This window comes from Thamnophis elegans, chromosome 14, assembly GCF_009769535.1.
Source record: "Thamnophis elegans isolate rThaEle1 chromosome 14, rThaEle1.pri, whole genome shotgun sequence".
NCBI classification, from domain to species: Eukaryota; Metazoa; Chordata; class Lepidosauria; order Squamata; family Colubridae; genus Thamnophis; species Thamnophis elegans.
Window position 1 is genome coordinate 15,881,736 of NC_045554.1, and position 15,071 is coordinate 15,896,806.

Below are 15,071 nucleotides of genomic sequence, written 5' to 3' on the forward strand. Positions count from 1 at the left end.
TTTTGATTATATCTCACCCATATGCCATATAATCCCCCCTCCCATTTTCCCACAGTAGAAAATGTGGCAGGCCTGAAGGACCAATGGAAAAGATGGTGTCTAGGCCTGAGAAAAAGACTGGGCAGGCCACTTGTCTGGGAGGGTATAGGATTTCCTGCTCAAATAGTGGGTGGGATTAGAATACCTCCAAAGTCCTTTCCATCTCTGTTGTTCTATGTTCTGGTTTCAGGACCTTCTCTTCCTCCTCTGAATGTTAATGTGCTGTTTTAATTTAAGTCATTTTCTACCAGACAGCTATTGGATAATTTCTAACAGATCACTTAATTCTTTCGCAGAGTTGCTTATGTATTTGCAAAACATCTGTTTGGTATGACAGCAAATGGGACTCTGTCAGAAAAATAGTTGATCATTTTCTTAAGTTATTTTGATGATTTGATACTAATTGGTTGAGTTTCAATTGTGATTGACTTTGGATTGGGTATTGTTGTTTTATAGATTTAATTCACATTAAGAAGCATTAGTTATTCAAAGGTTTGCCAATGCAAATAAGTTAATAAAATAATTTAAATGTCAACAACAGAAGTGCAAGCTTGAATTCCACCCTTGAGGAGGCTGTCTTAGAAACTAATATTAGTTTGATGTTTCTCTTCTAATTTCACGAAAGTTTCCTTTGTCTTTGAAAGAAATTATGTGAAGGGTTTGTCTCACTTTCTGGAACTGGAATGAACTGAATTGATTTACTGTCTCAAAGCAGTAAAATGGAGAATTTAAAGTGCAGAAACACCCATAAAACAACACTGTAAAATTAAATTTGAGTAATGACAACAAATGAGCATGGTACAATTAATAACCAAGATGAGTATCCATCGGCTTCTGCAGACCATAACTATTGCAGCAAACGTGTTGACCCTTGTTTTGGTTGTCCAAATTAGGTCTTGCAAAAAGAAGATTGCAATTTTTGATAAGAAAGAACATTTATATTTTTGATAATTAGGTTTATGAATGCCAGATTCCATGGGTGATGAACCTTTTAAACAATATTTGGGTTGGGAGTGGGTTGCCTAGGTCGTTCTTGGCCTACTCAACTATTTTTATTGTTGTTGTTGATTTTCCATTTCACGGGGGACTTAAAATGCGTAGCTGATTTCAAGAATAGGATGGAATTGGATTTTTTTTTTCAGAATATTGTCTACTAGAGTTTATTTCTGTGACAAACCACAATCTCTTTCATTCTGCAGTACCATTTGTGAGTCAGAAAAAGCTCAATGAGGAAGAATTCATTTTTGATGTTTTTCACTTGGGGTCAATTCAAGCATGCAAAGCCAGGGAAGCCATAGAGCACTAATTTGTGATTATGGAAGGGCCACGTACATGCACAAAATCTACCTCAACCACAACACAAAAACCAATCCATGAGGATTCCATCGAAATGTTCTCCCTTGAGAGGACAGAAATCAATTGTTTCCCACCAAATTGGAATGAAGATGGGTAGATTTAAAAATAGAATAAAGTATTCTGAAAACTTGGATATGTCCAGGCACCATTTTAATGTGTCAGGATTGCTCTGTATATTTTGTCCAGTGCATTGTGGTTCTAATTTAGCAAGGACCATGATTATTTCGAGACTGGCAGAATTTGAAAGGGAAAAAAAGGAGAATAGAATAGAATAGAATACAGTAGAGTTGAGTTGAGTTGAGTTGAATTCTTTATTGGCCAAGTGTGATTGGATACACAAGGAATTTATCTTTGGTGCATAAGCTCTCAGTGTACATAAAGAAATTTAAAATAGAATACACTCATCAAGAATCATAAGATACAACATTTAGTGAAACTCAAAGGTTACTAATAAGCAATCAAATTATACTAAGAAACAAGTAAAAAAAATATAAATTTAAAAGATATAAGCAACATGGTTATAGTCATAAGTGGGAAGAGATAGGTAGTAGGAAGGAAAAGAAGAATAATAGTAATGCAGTCTTAGTAGGTAATATGACAATGTTGGAATGAGTTGTTTAGCAGAGTGATGGCATTCGGGGGGAAAACTGTCCTTGTGTCTAGTTGTTCTGGTGTGGAGTGCCCTATAGCATCGTTTTGAGGGTAGAAGTTGGAAGAACAGCAAGAAACTTCTTTAAAGTTGATCCTCAGGGGTTTAACTGGGTGAGGGAGAGAGAAGATGGAAGATTGACATTTCTCTGTCTTTTATATTATACATATTCCCATACTGAGAATAAATCAGATTTTAACATAGTAGTCATAATTCTTGGGTATTAATATTCTGTTGATGTTCCTGTAATTGGTTGATCTATTATAAAGAAATAATGTAGAAGATGCCTATAAGTGACAAAAAAAAAAAAAATGACAGGTGCATAAAGAGTTTAAAATAGCTCCCTGTCATTTAAAAACAGTTGTGGCTTTCTTCCCAAGGTGGGTGTTTTAACTTGTCAGCTTGGGGAGACCACATTTATACAATGCATGTATATTTGGAAGTGTGAAGTGGGCACAGATAAGTTTAATATAACAATGACCGTCATTTTTGCTAAAATTCCCTTTAGAATTGGACCCTACAATTCTCCTCAGGTTAAAACATAGTCATCCCCATATATAAAAATACAGGTGGGCCAAGGAAAGAGTTCTACCCTTTCGTAAAGATTTCCACCATCACATTTAGAATTTCTTCTAGCTCTGAAAGAGTGGTGGGATTCAAACATTTTTATTACTGGTTCTGTGGGTGTGGCTTCGTGAGTGTGGCATGGATTGGTGGGCGTGGCTTGGTGGGCATGGCAGGGGAAGGATACTGTGAAATCCCCATTTCCTCCTGATCAGCTGGGACTCGGGAGGCAGATAATAGATGGGGGTGGGACCAGACAGAGGTGGTATTTACCGGTTCTCTGAACTACTCAAAATTTCCACTACCAATTATCCAGAACTGGTCAGAACCTGCTGAATACCACCTCTGTTCTGTAAGTCAGCCTTTCCTGACTTACAGACATGATAACTGTTTTCCAGTATTTGAGGGGCTGCCTTAAGGAAAAGGAGTCAGGAGATTAAAACCTATGAAGAAGGGTTGGAGGAATGAGATATGACTAGTCTAGAGAAAAGAAGGAGTAAGAGTGACAATATACCAGTGTTCCAATATTTGAGGGACTGCCATAAAGAAGAGGGAGGCAACTTATTTTCCAAAGCACCAGAGGGCAGGACAAAAAGCAATGGATGGAAACAAATCAAGCAATGTAGAACTAAGGAGAAATTTCCTAACAGTGAGAACAATTAACCAGGGGAACGGCTTCTTCCAGACCTTCCTGTCCTCTACCATCCCCCGGAATCCCTCCAGCCACCTCATTCTCTGTAATCCCCTTCTCTTTTTGCCCTCAATTGTTCCCAGCATTAGGCTCTTCTGCAGTGAGTCCTTCCTTCTCATTAGGTGGCCAAAGTATTTTGAGTTTTCTCTTCAGGATGTGGCCTTCTAAAGAGCAGTCAGGGTTGATCTCCTTTAGGACTGACTGGTTGGATCGCCTTGCAGTCCAAGGGACACGCAGGAGTCTTCTCCAGCATCCTAGTTCAAAGGGCTCCATTCTTTGACGCTCAGCCTTCCTTATGGTCCACCTTTCACAGCCATTCATTGCAACTGGGAAAATCATAGCCTTGAGATAGATAGATAGATAGATAGATAGATAGATAGATAGATAGATAGATAGATAGATAGATAGATAGATAGATAGATAGATAGATAGACAGACAGACAGACAGACAGACAGATAGAAAGATAGATAGATAGATAGATAGATAGATAGATAGATGATAGATAGATAGATAGATGATAGATAGATAGATAGATAGATAGATGATAGATAGATAGATAGATAGATAGATAGATAGATAGATAGATAGATAGATAGATAGATAGATAGAAAGAAAGATAGATAGATAGATAGATAGATAGATAGATAGATAGATAGATAGATAGATAGATAGATATAATTATATACATATATACATACATACATGCATACATACATATATGTATAAATGTTTGGGATGACTATTAAAAGTATTTTCCTTTTATAATAAACAGCATCACACAGAACGTTAAAAAATTGATCTGATTGACCCTTGTAAATAAACATCTGTCTGGCCAACCATGCAGCCTTCCTTTTCCTTCTCTTCTCCTCTTGGAAATAATTAGAGTTGAGAAGGAATCAAAACCAGATGAGAAAAGAGCAGAGACATCATTTCTTCTCCTGCAAAGCAGCTGATTGGTTGGTTGGCAACAGATTAGCTAGGAGAAATCCAGCCAGATCAGAGTTGTATATTTATCAGGATGTTGTAATTGACCCCAAGAGACTGGTACAACTTTGTTCAGTGCACTGTAGGAACAAATGCAATTACTTCTTAGTTGCTGTGTTCTTTCCAGGGTGAGCTCCTAGTCCCCCCCACCCCGCTTAAATACAAAGGATGAATAACCTGTGACCAAAGGTGTGAAATTTAGAGAAGAGGTACAAAATCAGCTAGGTGTCACTCAGATACCCCCAAGCAAGCTATAGTTTGGGAAAGTTAATGAACGTTGACGGAACCTTTGTGTGTTATTTAAAAAAAAATTAATTGCTTTCACGCTTCTTGAGGTGATATCTGTTTCCAGAGAGAAATGATCCTATTTGTTTGTCTCTTTGTCCTCCATCCTTTCTTAGGTTCAAACATGGTGGCATTATTTTTATTCTGCTAGGATAAAAGATGCAATTTAGGGATAAGGTTCAAAGAATCTGCTTTGAATGATGGTGTTGTGCTATGGAGAAAGTTGTAACAAGTGTAAGAAGACGATGCTGTCAGCCTTTTCCTGCCTTTCCACAGCTTTCATTGTCACATCATGGAAAGGATGTTTCTACATATTGGCCAACATGAACAATTACTTTAAGAAAATGTTTTATTAAAGTTTATTGTAAGATAAAATAGAAATACAAGAAGGAAGGAAGGAAGGAAGGAAGGAAGGAAGGAAGGAAGGAAGGAAGGAAGGAAGGAAGGAAGGAAGGTCAGTCTAGTGGTTAGGGCATGAGGCTAGGAAACAAGAGACCATGAATTCAAATCCCATTTTAGCCATGAAAGTTGGCCTGATGACCTTGCTCCTCACTTGTTTTCTGCCCAATTCACCTCATAGAGTTGTGGTTGAGATGAAAATAGTAGGATGAAGGTGTGTTAGATATGTTCACCACTTTGAGTTATAGAAAGAAAGAAAGAAAGAAAGAAAGAAAGAAAAAAGAAAGAAGAGATAAAAAGAGAGATAAAAGAAAGAAAATGTAGTGATTGCCAACATTTTTTCAGTGTAGATTTAAAAAAAAGCAGTCTCAACCTTTTACTTTATAATTCTAAATATTTCAAGCCATTTCTATAACAACAAAATCAATCTAATTATCAAAACTTAAAATTGGAGTTTCATTTTTTTCAGTTTGAAGTAGAAAATTCAGACGTTTCCAAATAGAAACAAAACTAGATAAGTTCTTTCTTTCCTTTAATTACAACAGTCAATTTTGTCAGTTCCACCAACACGAACAAGTCACAATTCCTGCCCATCACATTCCTGTTGACAACCCAGAAGTCAAAGAAGGTTAACCTTAGGAAGTTAGCTTTGCATTCTGCAAATAGATCATCCATTAATACATTTGTCTTTATTTATTTTATTTATTTATCAAATTTCAATACTGCCCATCTCACTCTCAGCATATTTATGGCTGCACCCCTTCCATAGCTAAATTGGTGACTTAGACATACACAAGACAAGGTAGGTTGCTCACACACACCTTACAGTGGTTACAGTTACAGAATAGAATTGTAAGGGACCTTCTAATCCAACCCACGTTCAAGCAGGAGACCCTATAACTTTCCAAACAAATGGCTGTCCAGTGTCTTCTTAAAAGCCTCCAGTAATGAGGAACCCACAATTTCTGAAGGCAAGCTGTTCCACTGGTTATTTGTTCTCACTGTTAGGAAGTTACTCCTTGATTAGTTTCCACCCATTGGTTCTTGTCCTGCTCCTACATGCTTTGGAGAATAGCTTGGCTCCCTCTTCTTTGCAGCAGTCCTTGAGATAATGGAGCACTGCTAACATGTCACCCCTACTGCTTCTTTTCTCTAGACTAGCCATATGAAATTCCTGCAACCGTTCTTCACAGGTTTTAGTCTCAAGTCCTTTAATCTTCATAGTTGCTCTTCTCTGCACTTTTTCTTCCAGATTCTCAATGTCTTCTTTTATAATGTGGTGACCAGGCTGGATGCTGTATTCCAGGTGTGTCTTACTAAGGTTTTATAAAGTGGTAATACAAGGGACACGGTAGCACAGTGGCTAAGACGCTGAGCTTGTTGATCAGAAAGATCAGCAGTTTGGTGGTTCGAATCCCTAGCGCTGTGGAATGGAGTGAGCTCCTGTTACTTGCCCCAGGTCCTGCCAACGTAGCAGTTCGAAAGCAGGTAAAAATGCAAGTAGAAAAAATAGAAAAATAGGGACCACCTTTGGTGGGAAGGTAGCAGCATTCCTTGTGCCTTTGGTGTTGGGTCATGTTGGCCACAAGATCACAGAGACGTCTTTGGACAGCGCTGGTTCTTCAGCTTTGAAACAGAGATGAGCACTGCCCCCTAGAGTTTGGAATGACTAACACATATATGTGTGAGGTGAACCGTTACTTTCCAAATGTTCTTGTGGTTTTATTGGCACAGTATGAAAATGATTTATCACTATTGCTTTCTGAGCACATATGTGCGAGAAAAATCTTTACCTTTACCTTACTAATACTTCATGTAATCTTGACTCTATTTCTCTGTTTATGCAACCAGGAAGGGGCATTTTTGGCTGATTTTGTACACTGCAAATTTTAAGACTTCATAAAAAAAAATAGTAAGCAGAAAGAACATAACAAAACTACTGTCCATAACTTAAATACTTCCTGAAATCAAAGGCGTGTGTCATAAATATTAGCTCTTGGGAGGGATGGAAGACGGCTGCAAAAGGCCATTTTAAGAGTGATCCGATGAGGTGCAGCAGGCTAAAACTTCTTGTGAATTATTTTGTTTATTGGTAACATTAGTTTCCCTCTCAGACATGCAACATTACACACATGCCATTCATCTAAAAGCATACAAACCGAGCCCCCCCCCCCAACACTTCCTCTTCCTGACTTTAGAAGAGAGTGGAGTGTGACATACTGATTTATGGTTTATTTGCCTTACTGTTTGGAGATTAACTCTCTCTCTCTCTCTGCCTGGAATAATAATATACTTCTGCTACCATGTTAGTATGCCTGTCGTAAGCTGCTGCTAAGTGTGTACTTATTATGAAATTCCCTGTAGAGATAATCAAGGACTTTAATTAAAACATAGTTGGCATTCTCTTGTGGCTAGCGAACCTTCTTCAGATCGTCTTGCCTCTTTCTAGAACTCCGATCTCATGCCTCAGTGGTCTTCTTCTTTCTATGCTGACCCATCTTTGAGGGTCTTGATTCTCGAGTCACCCTAGTATCATTTCAGCAGTCTAAAACAGTCTGCTTTTTCTAGCTATTTTCTTCTCTTTCTCCGGGTTCAACAGTTACTCTTTTCATGCAAGCTCTCCTTTTGTCAGGGTTCCAAATAGCATCTTCCATCAAATAAGAATGACACCTTTCACATTTCATTGCTGCCTCTGTAGTTTTTGTCATGTGTGTAGACATTTAGCCATTTTGTTAGAACAGATGGTTGCCCAGGATATACCATCTCTGGGATGGAGTCTACACTTCATACTCACGTCATACCCATAACCACACATTTGCCATGGTTTTACCTTAACTTAATATCCCATCTTGTATATTGTATTTCAGAGAGACAGACAGACAGACAGACAGACAGACAGACAGACAATAGAAATGATACATTGATAAATGATACATAGATGATATAGAGAGATAGAGATAGAGAGATAGAAAGAGGAAGACAGACAGACAGATAATAGAAATGATAGATAGATAGATAGATAGATAGATAGATAGATAGATAGATAGATAGATAGATAGATAGATAGATAGATAATAGAAATGATAGAGTGATATATGATAGATGATAGATGATAGAGAGAGATAGAGACAGATAGAGACAGATAATAGAAATTATAAATAGGTAGGTAGGTAGGTAGGTAGATAGATGTTTTGTTTAAGATTATATTTTTGCTTGTATATATAATGTATTTTAATAGTGTTGTATATCAGTGATTGCATGTCCTGTGTAGATGTCCTATGCTAAAACACTTAAATCCCATTTTATCGTGTTTTTTTCTTTGTTATAAGGGAAAATCTGCACGTGTGCAAAAACTTACCTGTTTTCTCCCAGTTCTGTCCAATTATCCAATTATTAGTTGCAAATACAACTGGATGTCCAAGAGACGGCATGACAAGATGGCAGCTATTTCTCTGGGTAATTCCCCACACACAAGTATTACCATTTTGTTTTTGAGCTTCGTGTGCAGCTATTTTAACTGTTCACAAAGTGGGAAATGTTCTACAGGGGAAGCAAGGCACCTCCATAACTACCCTCAACCCTGCATTCTGGACTCACTGTACCTTCCAAATGCTCTTCAAGGGCAGCCCCGTTTAGAACACATTGCAGTAATCCAAACAGGAGGTGACCAAAGCACAAATATCAGACAGAATGACATAGTTGGAAGGGACTTTGGAGGTTTTCTAGTCCAACCCCCATTTGAGATGGAGACCTCATACCATTCTGGCCAAATCATTGTCCAAAAAATTCCTAAAAATCTCAAGTGATGGAGCACCCATAACATCTGGAGACAAGTCATTCAACAGATTAATTATTCTCACTGCCAAATCCTTTAAAATAGAATAGAAAAACAGAGTTGAAAGGGACCTTGGAGTCTTAGGCAGGAAACCCTACACCACTTCAGAGAAATGGTTATCCAACATCTTCTTTAAAACTTCCAGTGTTGGTGCATTCAAACTTCTGGAGGCAAGTTGTTCTACTGATTAATTGTTCTAACTGCAGGGGAATTTCTCCTTAGTTCTAAGTGGCTTCTCTCCTTGATTAGTTTCCACCCATTGCTTCTTGTCTTGCCTTCGGTGCTTTGGGGTATAGATTTACTCCCTCTTTTTTGTGGCAGCCTCTCAAATATTGGAAGACTGCAATCATGTCTCCCCTAGTTCTTCTTTTCATTAAACTAGACATACCCAGTTCCTGCAACTGTTCTTCATATGTTTTAGCCTCCAGTCCCTTGTTGCTCTTCTTTGTGCTCTTTTTTACATTGCAGCGACCAAAACTGGATGTCATATTCCAGGTGTGGTCTTATCAAGGCCACACTTGGAATATAAAGTGGTATTATATTCTGCTTTATACCATTATAAAGTGATATTAACACTTCACGTGATCTTGATTCTATCCCTCTGTTTATGCAGCCTAGAATTGTGTTGGCTTTTTTGGCAGCTGATGCACATCTCCTTAATTCTAAGTTGAATCTCTCTTTGATAAGCTTTCATCCATTATTTCTTGTCAGTAGACTCTCATGGTATTAGAAATGGATACTACTAGCGAACAAGAGGGATTTTTCAAAAGTTAGAAGGGTAAAGTCTAAAATAGCAGAGCCTGAAAGTGAAATTATTCAGATAAGATATGCCTACACAGTACAGAAGGTATGTTCCACTCAGCAAAAGTCCATTAAAATCCAGTGTGAGATATGTTTCTCAACACTTTCCTTTAGGTAGACAAGAAGACAATGTCATAATTTGGGCATCTTGAATAAAGGCATTGTTCTAAAATCCATTCCTGATCTTTCCTCGCCTCAATTGTGTCTTCTCAGATGCTTGTTGCAAGAAGTTGACACTCAGATAATTAGTGCCAGAAGAACTTGCTGTGACATTTTGTTTGCACTGATGATTTGATTATTTAACACAATAGTGTATGTACTCGCATGCAGACTGACCCACCATAACGAGTGTGGAAGAATGAAAAGTGGTTATCTACAGCAGCCAATTGGGCATAAATTAATTTTGGTACAAATGTTTCTGTCGTGATTCATTTTCCTTCCATAAACTCCCGTCAAAGGACAGGGATGTCAGATGGCAACATCATTGTCTTCTGAATTAGTCGGGTGATGAGTGTTTTATCATCTGACACTCTGAATTAGTGGCTAAGGTTTAGACCTGTGACTTTTGATTAATTTGGGTGAACCAGTACATGTGAATCTAACATTGTTATTTTTCTCCCAGTGGTAATTCCTCTAGGCTGGGTGTCAGCAGCCCATGGCTCTGGAGCCACATGTGGCTCTTTCGTCCCCATGCTGTGGCTCCCTGTTGGCTGAATCTACCACTGGCTGTCCCTGTCCCTCCCCTTCCAGTCACTCTTCACCTAGCCTGAGAGAGATGAGAGAGGGAGACATAGAGAGACAAAGAGAGAGTGACACACATACAGAGGTACCCATTTCCCACAGAAAACACCAGGAGCCATAAAACCTGGGTAGGCATGGCTGGGAGGGTGATGTCAAGTTGGCCACACCCACCCAGGTTTTGTGGCTCCCTGTGTTTTCTTTTCTGTGGGAAACATGTTCAAATGGCTCTGAGTGTTTAAGGTTGCAGACCCCTGCTCTATGCTACTTATCATATTAATATACATAGTTGTGATCCTATGCAATGCATGAAGCTGAAAAAGGGATTTTGGGGTGCCTTGTTGTTATTACTAGACATTGCAATTCTGTACATACAAGAATGGATGTTACGATTCCTAACTGAGAAAATATATGCTGCATGATCCCATCTGGGTCAGTCACTGTTACTCTTCCTAGCTTTCAGGCTCATGTTGAAACCCATCTTCAGGGAACTTCTCTCTACCAGAATATGTGCTGTGGGCTATTCTATGCTTCATTTTTATGGTGCCTTCCTATTGGTTGATTAGGGACGATGGCTGGCTATGGGCTGTTGTTTCCTTGTGATGCCAAGTCCTCATTTCCTAAGTACTTGGTGGTAAATCAGCAATCCTGTTGACTGATAAGAGGCCCATTTCCCAGGCTTCAATCATTTTCATGGCTGTTTTTGTACCTGCTCAGCCAACAATCTTAGTTGCTGCAAAATTGAATGTATGTCCTTGTTCATTGGAATGGGAGGCGAACAATGAGTTTGGGTCTTCTCGTTTGACTGCTCATTTAAAGCTTTTCAGAGGTACTTTGCCATTGCCTCCTTCCAAGGGCTGAGACCGAGTGACTGGTCCAAGACCATCCAGATGGCTTTGTGCAGGATTGGACCTGACATATGCCATTTCCTAGTCCAGCATCTTCACCACTAAACCAAAGTGGCTCATGTATATGTAGATTTGATTTGATTTTTTATTTTATTAATATTTGTAGGCCGCCCTTTTCCCTGAGGGGACTCAGGGCGGCTCACATAAAATCAAGGGAGGGGGAAGACAAACATTAACAGAGAAACATATAATAAAATATTCAACAACATACATTCTTCATTCGGGAGGGGCGGCTAACCTTGTCCCCAGGCCTGACGGGCTAGCCAGTTCTTAAGGGCTATGCGGAAGGCCTGGACGGTGGAGAGGGTACGAATCTCCACGGGGAGTTCGTTCCAAAGGGTCGGGGCTACTACTGAGAAGGCCCTCCTCCTTGTAGTTGCCAGCCGACACTGGCTGGCCGATGGAATACGGAGGAGGCCTAATCTATGGGATCTTATTGGTCGCAGGGAGGTAATTGGCAGAAGGCGGTCTCTCAAGTATCCAGATCCACTGCCATGAAGGGCTTTATGGGTGACTAATAGCACCTTGAAGCGCATCCGGAGATCGACAGGTAGCCAGCGCAGCTCGCGGAGGATAGGTGTTATGTGGGTGAACCGAGGTGCACCCACAATCACTCGCGCGGCCGCGTTCTGTACTAGCTGAAGTCGCCGGATGCTCTTCAAGGGCAGCCCCATGTAGAGCACATTGCAGTATTCCAGCCTAGAGGTCACAAGGGCCCGGGTGACTGTTGTGAGAGCCTCCCGATTCAGGTAGGGCCGCAACTGGCGCACCAGGCGAACCTGGGCGAATGCCCCCCTGGTCACAGCCGTCAAGTGGTGGTCAAACGACAGCTGTGGGTCCAGGAGGACTCCCAAGTTGCGAACCCTCTCTGAGGGGTATAGAGTTTGACCCCCCAGCCTGATTGATGGAATATTGATCGAATCTTTGGGAGGGAAGCACAACAGCCACTCGGTCTTTTCTGGGTTGAGTACAAGCTTGTTAACCCTCATCCAGTCCATAACGGCTTCGAGGCCTCGGTTCATCACGTCAGCCGCTTCATTGAGTTGGCACGGGGCGGACAGATACAGTTGAGTATCGTCCGCATATTGATGGTATCTGATCCCGTGCCTGCGGATGATCTCTCCCAGCGGTTTCATGTAGATGTTGAATAGTAGGGGGGATAAGACCGAGCCCTGAGGCACCCCATATGTTAGGGGCCTAGGGGACGATCTCTGCCCCCCCACTAACACCGACTGCGACCTGTCCGAGAGGTAGGAAGAGAACCACCGCAACACGGTGCCTCCCACTCCCACCTCCCGCAGTCGTCGCAGAAGGATACCATGGTCGATGGTATCGAAAGCCGCTGAGAGGTCTAGGAGGACCAGGATGGAGGAATGTCCTCCATCTCTGGCTCTCCAGAGATCATCGGTCAATGCGACCAAAGCGGTTTCAGTGCTGTAACCGGGTCTGAAGCCTGACTGGAAGGGGTCAAGATAGTTTGCTTCCTCCAAGGACCGTTGGAGCTGGAAGGCCACCACCTTCTCAACAACCTTCCCAAGGAAGGGAAGGTTGGAGACTGGGCGATAGTTATTAAAAACAGCTGGATCCAGAGATGGTTTCTTTAGGAGGGGTCTCACCACCGCCGCTTTCAGTGAGGCGGGGAAGTTCCCCTCCCGGAGAGAGGCGGTAACAACCGCCTGGATCCAGCCTCGTGTCACCTCACTGCTGTTAGTAACCAGCCATGAGGGACACGGATCCAGTACACAGGTGGAGGCACTTACAGCCCTCATGGCCTTGTCCACATCCCCGGGGGTAACATCCTGAAACTCAACCCAGAGATGTTCTACCTGATCCTCCTGTGCCTCGGCTGGAACTGCGGGGGAGGAGTCCAAGTCCGACCGAAACCGAGCAATTTTGTCCGCTAAGAATTGGGCATAATCCTCAGCTCTGCCCTGCAAGGGTTCCCCCGCTTCCCTTTTATTCAGTAGGGAGCGGGTTATCCTAAACAGGGCGGCTGGGCGGGACTCAGCGGACGCAACCAAGGTGGCTATGTGGGATCTTTTAGCTGCCCTAAGTGCCCTGGTGTATTCCTTGGTGCAGGTGGTTACCATTGCTCGGCTCGATTCGGACTTATCGGACCTCCATCGGTGCTCTAGGCGTCTCCTCCGGCGCTTCATCTCCCGGAGTTCCTCGGTGAACCAAGGAGGTCTCCGGGATCCGCTGCCTCGGAGGGGCCGCAGTGGCGCAATCCGGTCGAGAGCCTCCGATGCTGCTGAGTGCCAAGCAGCAACCAGAGTCTCTACCGGACTGTGGGCGAAAGTGTCAGGAATAACCCCAAGCTCCATCTGGAACCTTAACGGTTCCATAAGTCGCCTGGGGCGGAACCACCTGGTCGGTTCCTCCTCCCTACAGTGGGGGTTTGGTCTCCGGAAGTCGAGCCTCAGTAGGCAGTGGTCTGACCACGACAGGGGTATGATGTCATTACCCCTCAGACCAAGATCACAAATCCACTGCTCCGAGAGAAATACGAGGTCGAGCATGTGCCCCGCCGAATGGGTTGGGCCCTGAATTACTTGGGTCAAGCCCATGGCTGTCATGGAAGCCATGAACTCCTGCGCCCCATCAGAGTTTTCACCGAGCGATGGCAAATTAAAGTCCCCCAGGACCATCAACCTAGGGAACTCAACTGCCAGCTCGGCTACTGACTCGAGGAGCGAGGGGAGGGCTGCTGCAACGCTGTTGGGAGGCAGGTACGTTAACAGCAAGCCCACTTGACCCTTAAGGTCCAACTTTATCAGCAGAGACTCACACCCGACAAGCTCCGGAGCAGGGACCCTACGAGGAACTAACGACTCCCGGATAACAACGGCCACACCCCCACCCCTTCCCTGGGCTCTCGGCTGATGTAGCACCTGAAATCCTTCTGGGCACAGCTCTACAAGGGGGACTCCTCCCTCTGGGCCCAGCCAGGTTTCAGTAATACATGCCAGGTCTGCCCTCTCGTCTAAAATTAAGTCCCGGACGAGAGGAGCTTTATGTACTACAGACCTGGCATTTAGCGACAACAGCCTGAGACCAGGGTCCTGACTACTTGCGCCATCTGGTCTCGGAGTGGGACTTAAAGATGTAATTTCTAAAACCGCTTCTCTGTTCTACGTAACTTCAGCCTGTTATGTTCACATGCCCATGGTGATGGATGGATACACATACATGCATGCAGCCCCCCCCCCACACACACACAACTCTATGTAGGCTGGGATAACAGAAAGTACCCTGGAGATTTAAAAGGGTTGCAGGGAGCAACCGATTTGTCTTCCGGTTAAATGGATTTTCTATGATTGATCATACTTTCCCTGGCAGCCAACTTGTGAGCAGCCAAGACCTCTCTCCCAGCCCAAGGCAGCCATTTGATGAAACTGCCACAGCCTGTTTTCCAAAGCCTTAGTAATATGTTTTCACACCCTCCAAGGTTGCCTCTCCCTGCTCTGTAAGGAAAGCCTCTACCTGAATATAAGCTAATCCTCGAGGTTAATTCACTTAATGCACTATCCAGCGGCCATGGGAAGGTCATTTGAACCATCTCCGTATTAATAACCACCAGACTTTAGAGCTACTTATAGTCTCTGCTTTCCTGCTGACCCAGTTAGAAGGGATAGGTTTTTCTTTTTCTTTAAATAAAGTAGGCAGAGAATTTGCTGCTGAGAAGATTTTAGGCGTGGCTAAAAGATTGACAAGTGAGCGTGTCAAAATGCAAAGCAAGCTGGAGAATCTCATGCAGTGACTTGATTGGATTTATACCTGCCACTGTATATTGTGTCCTCCATGACGTGAGCTGTACAATT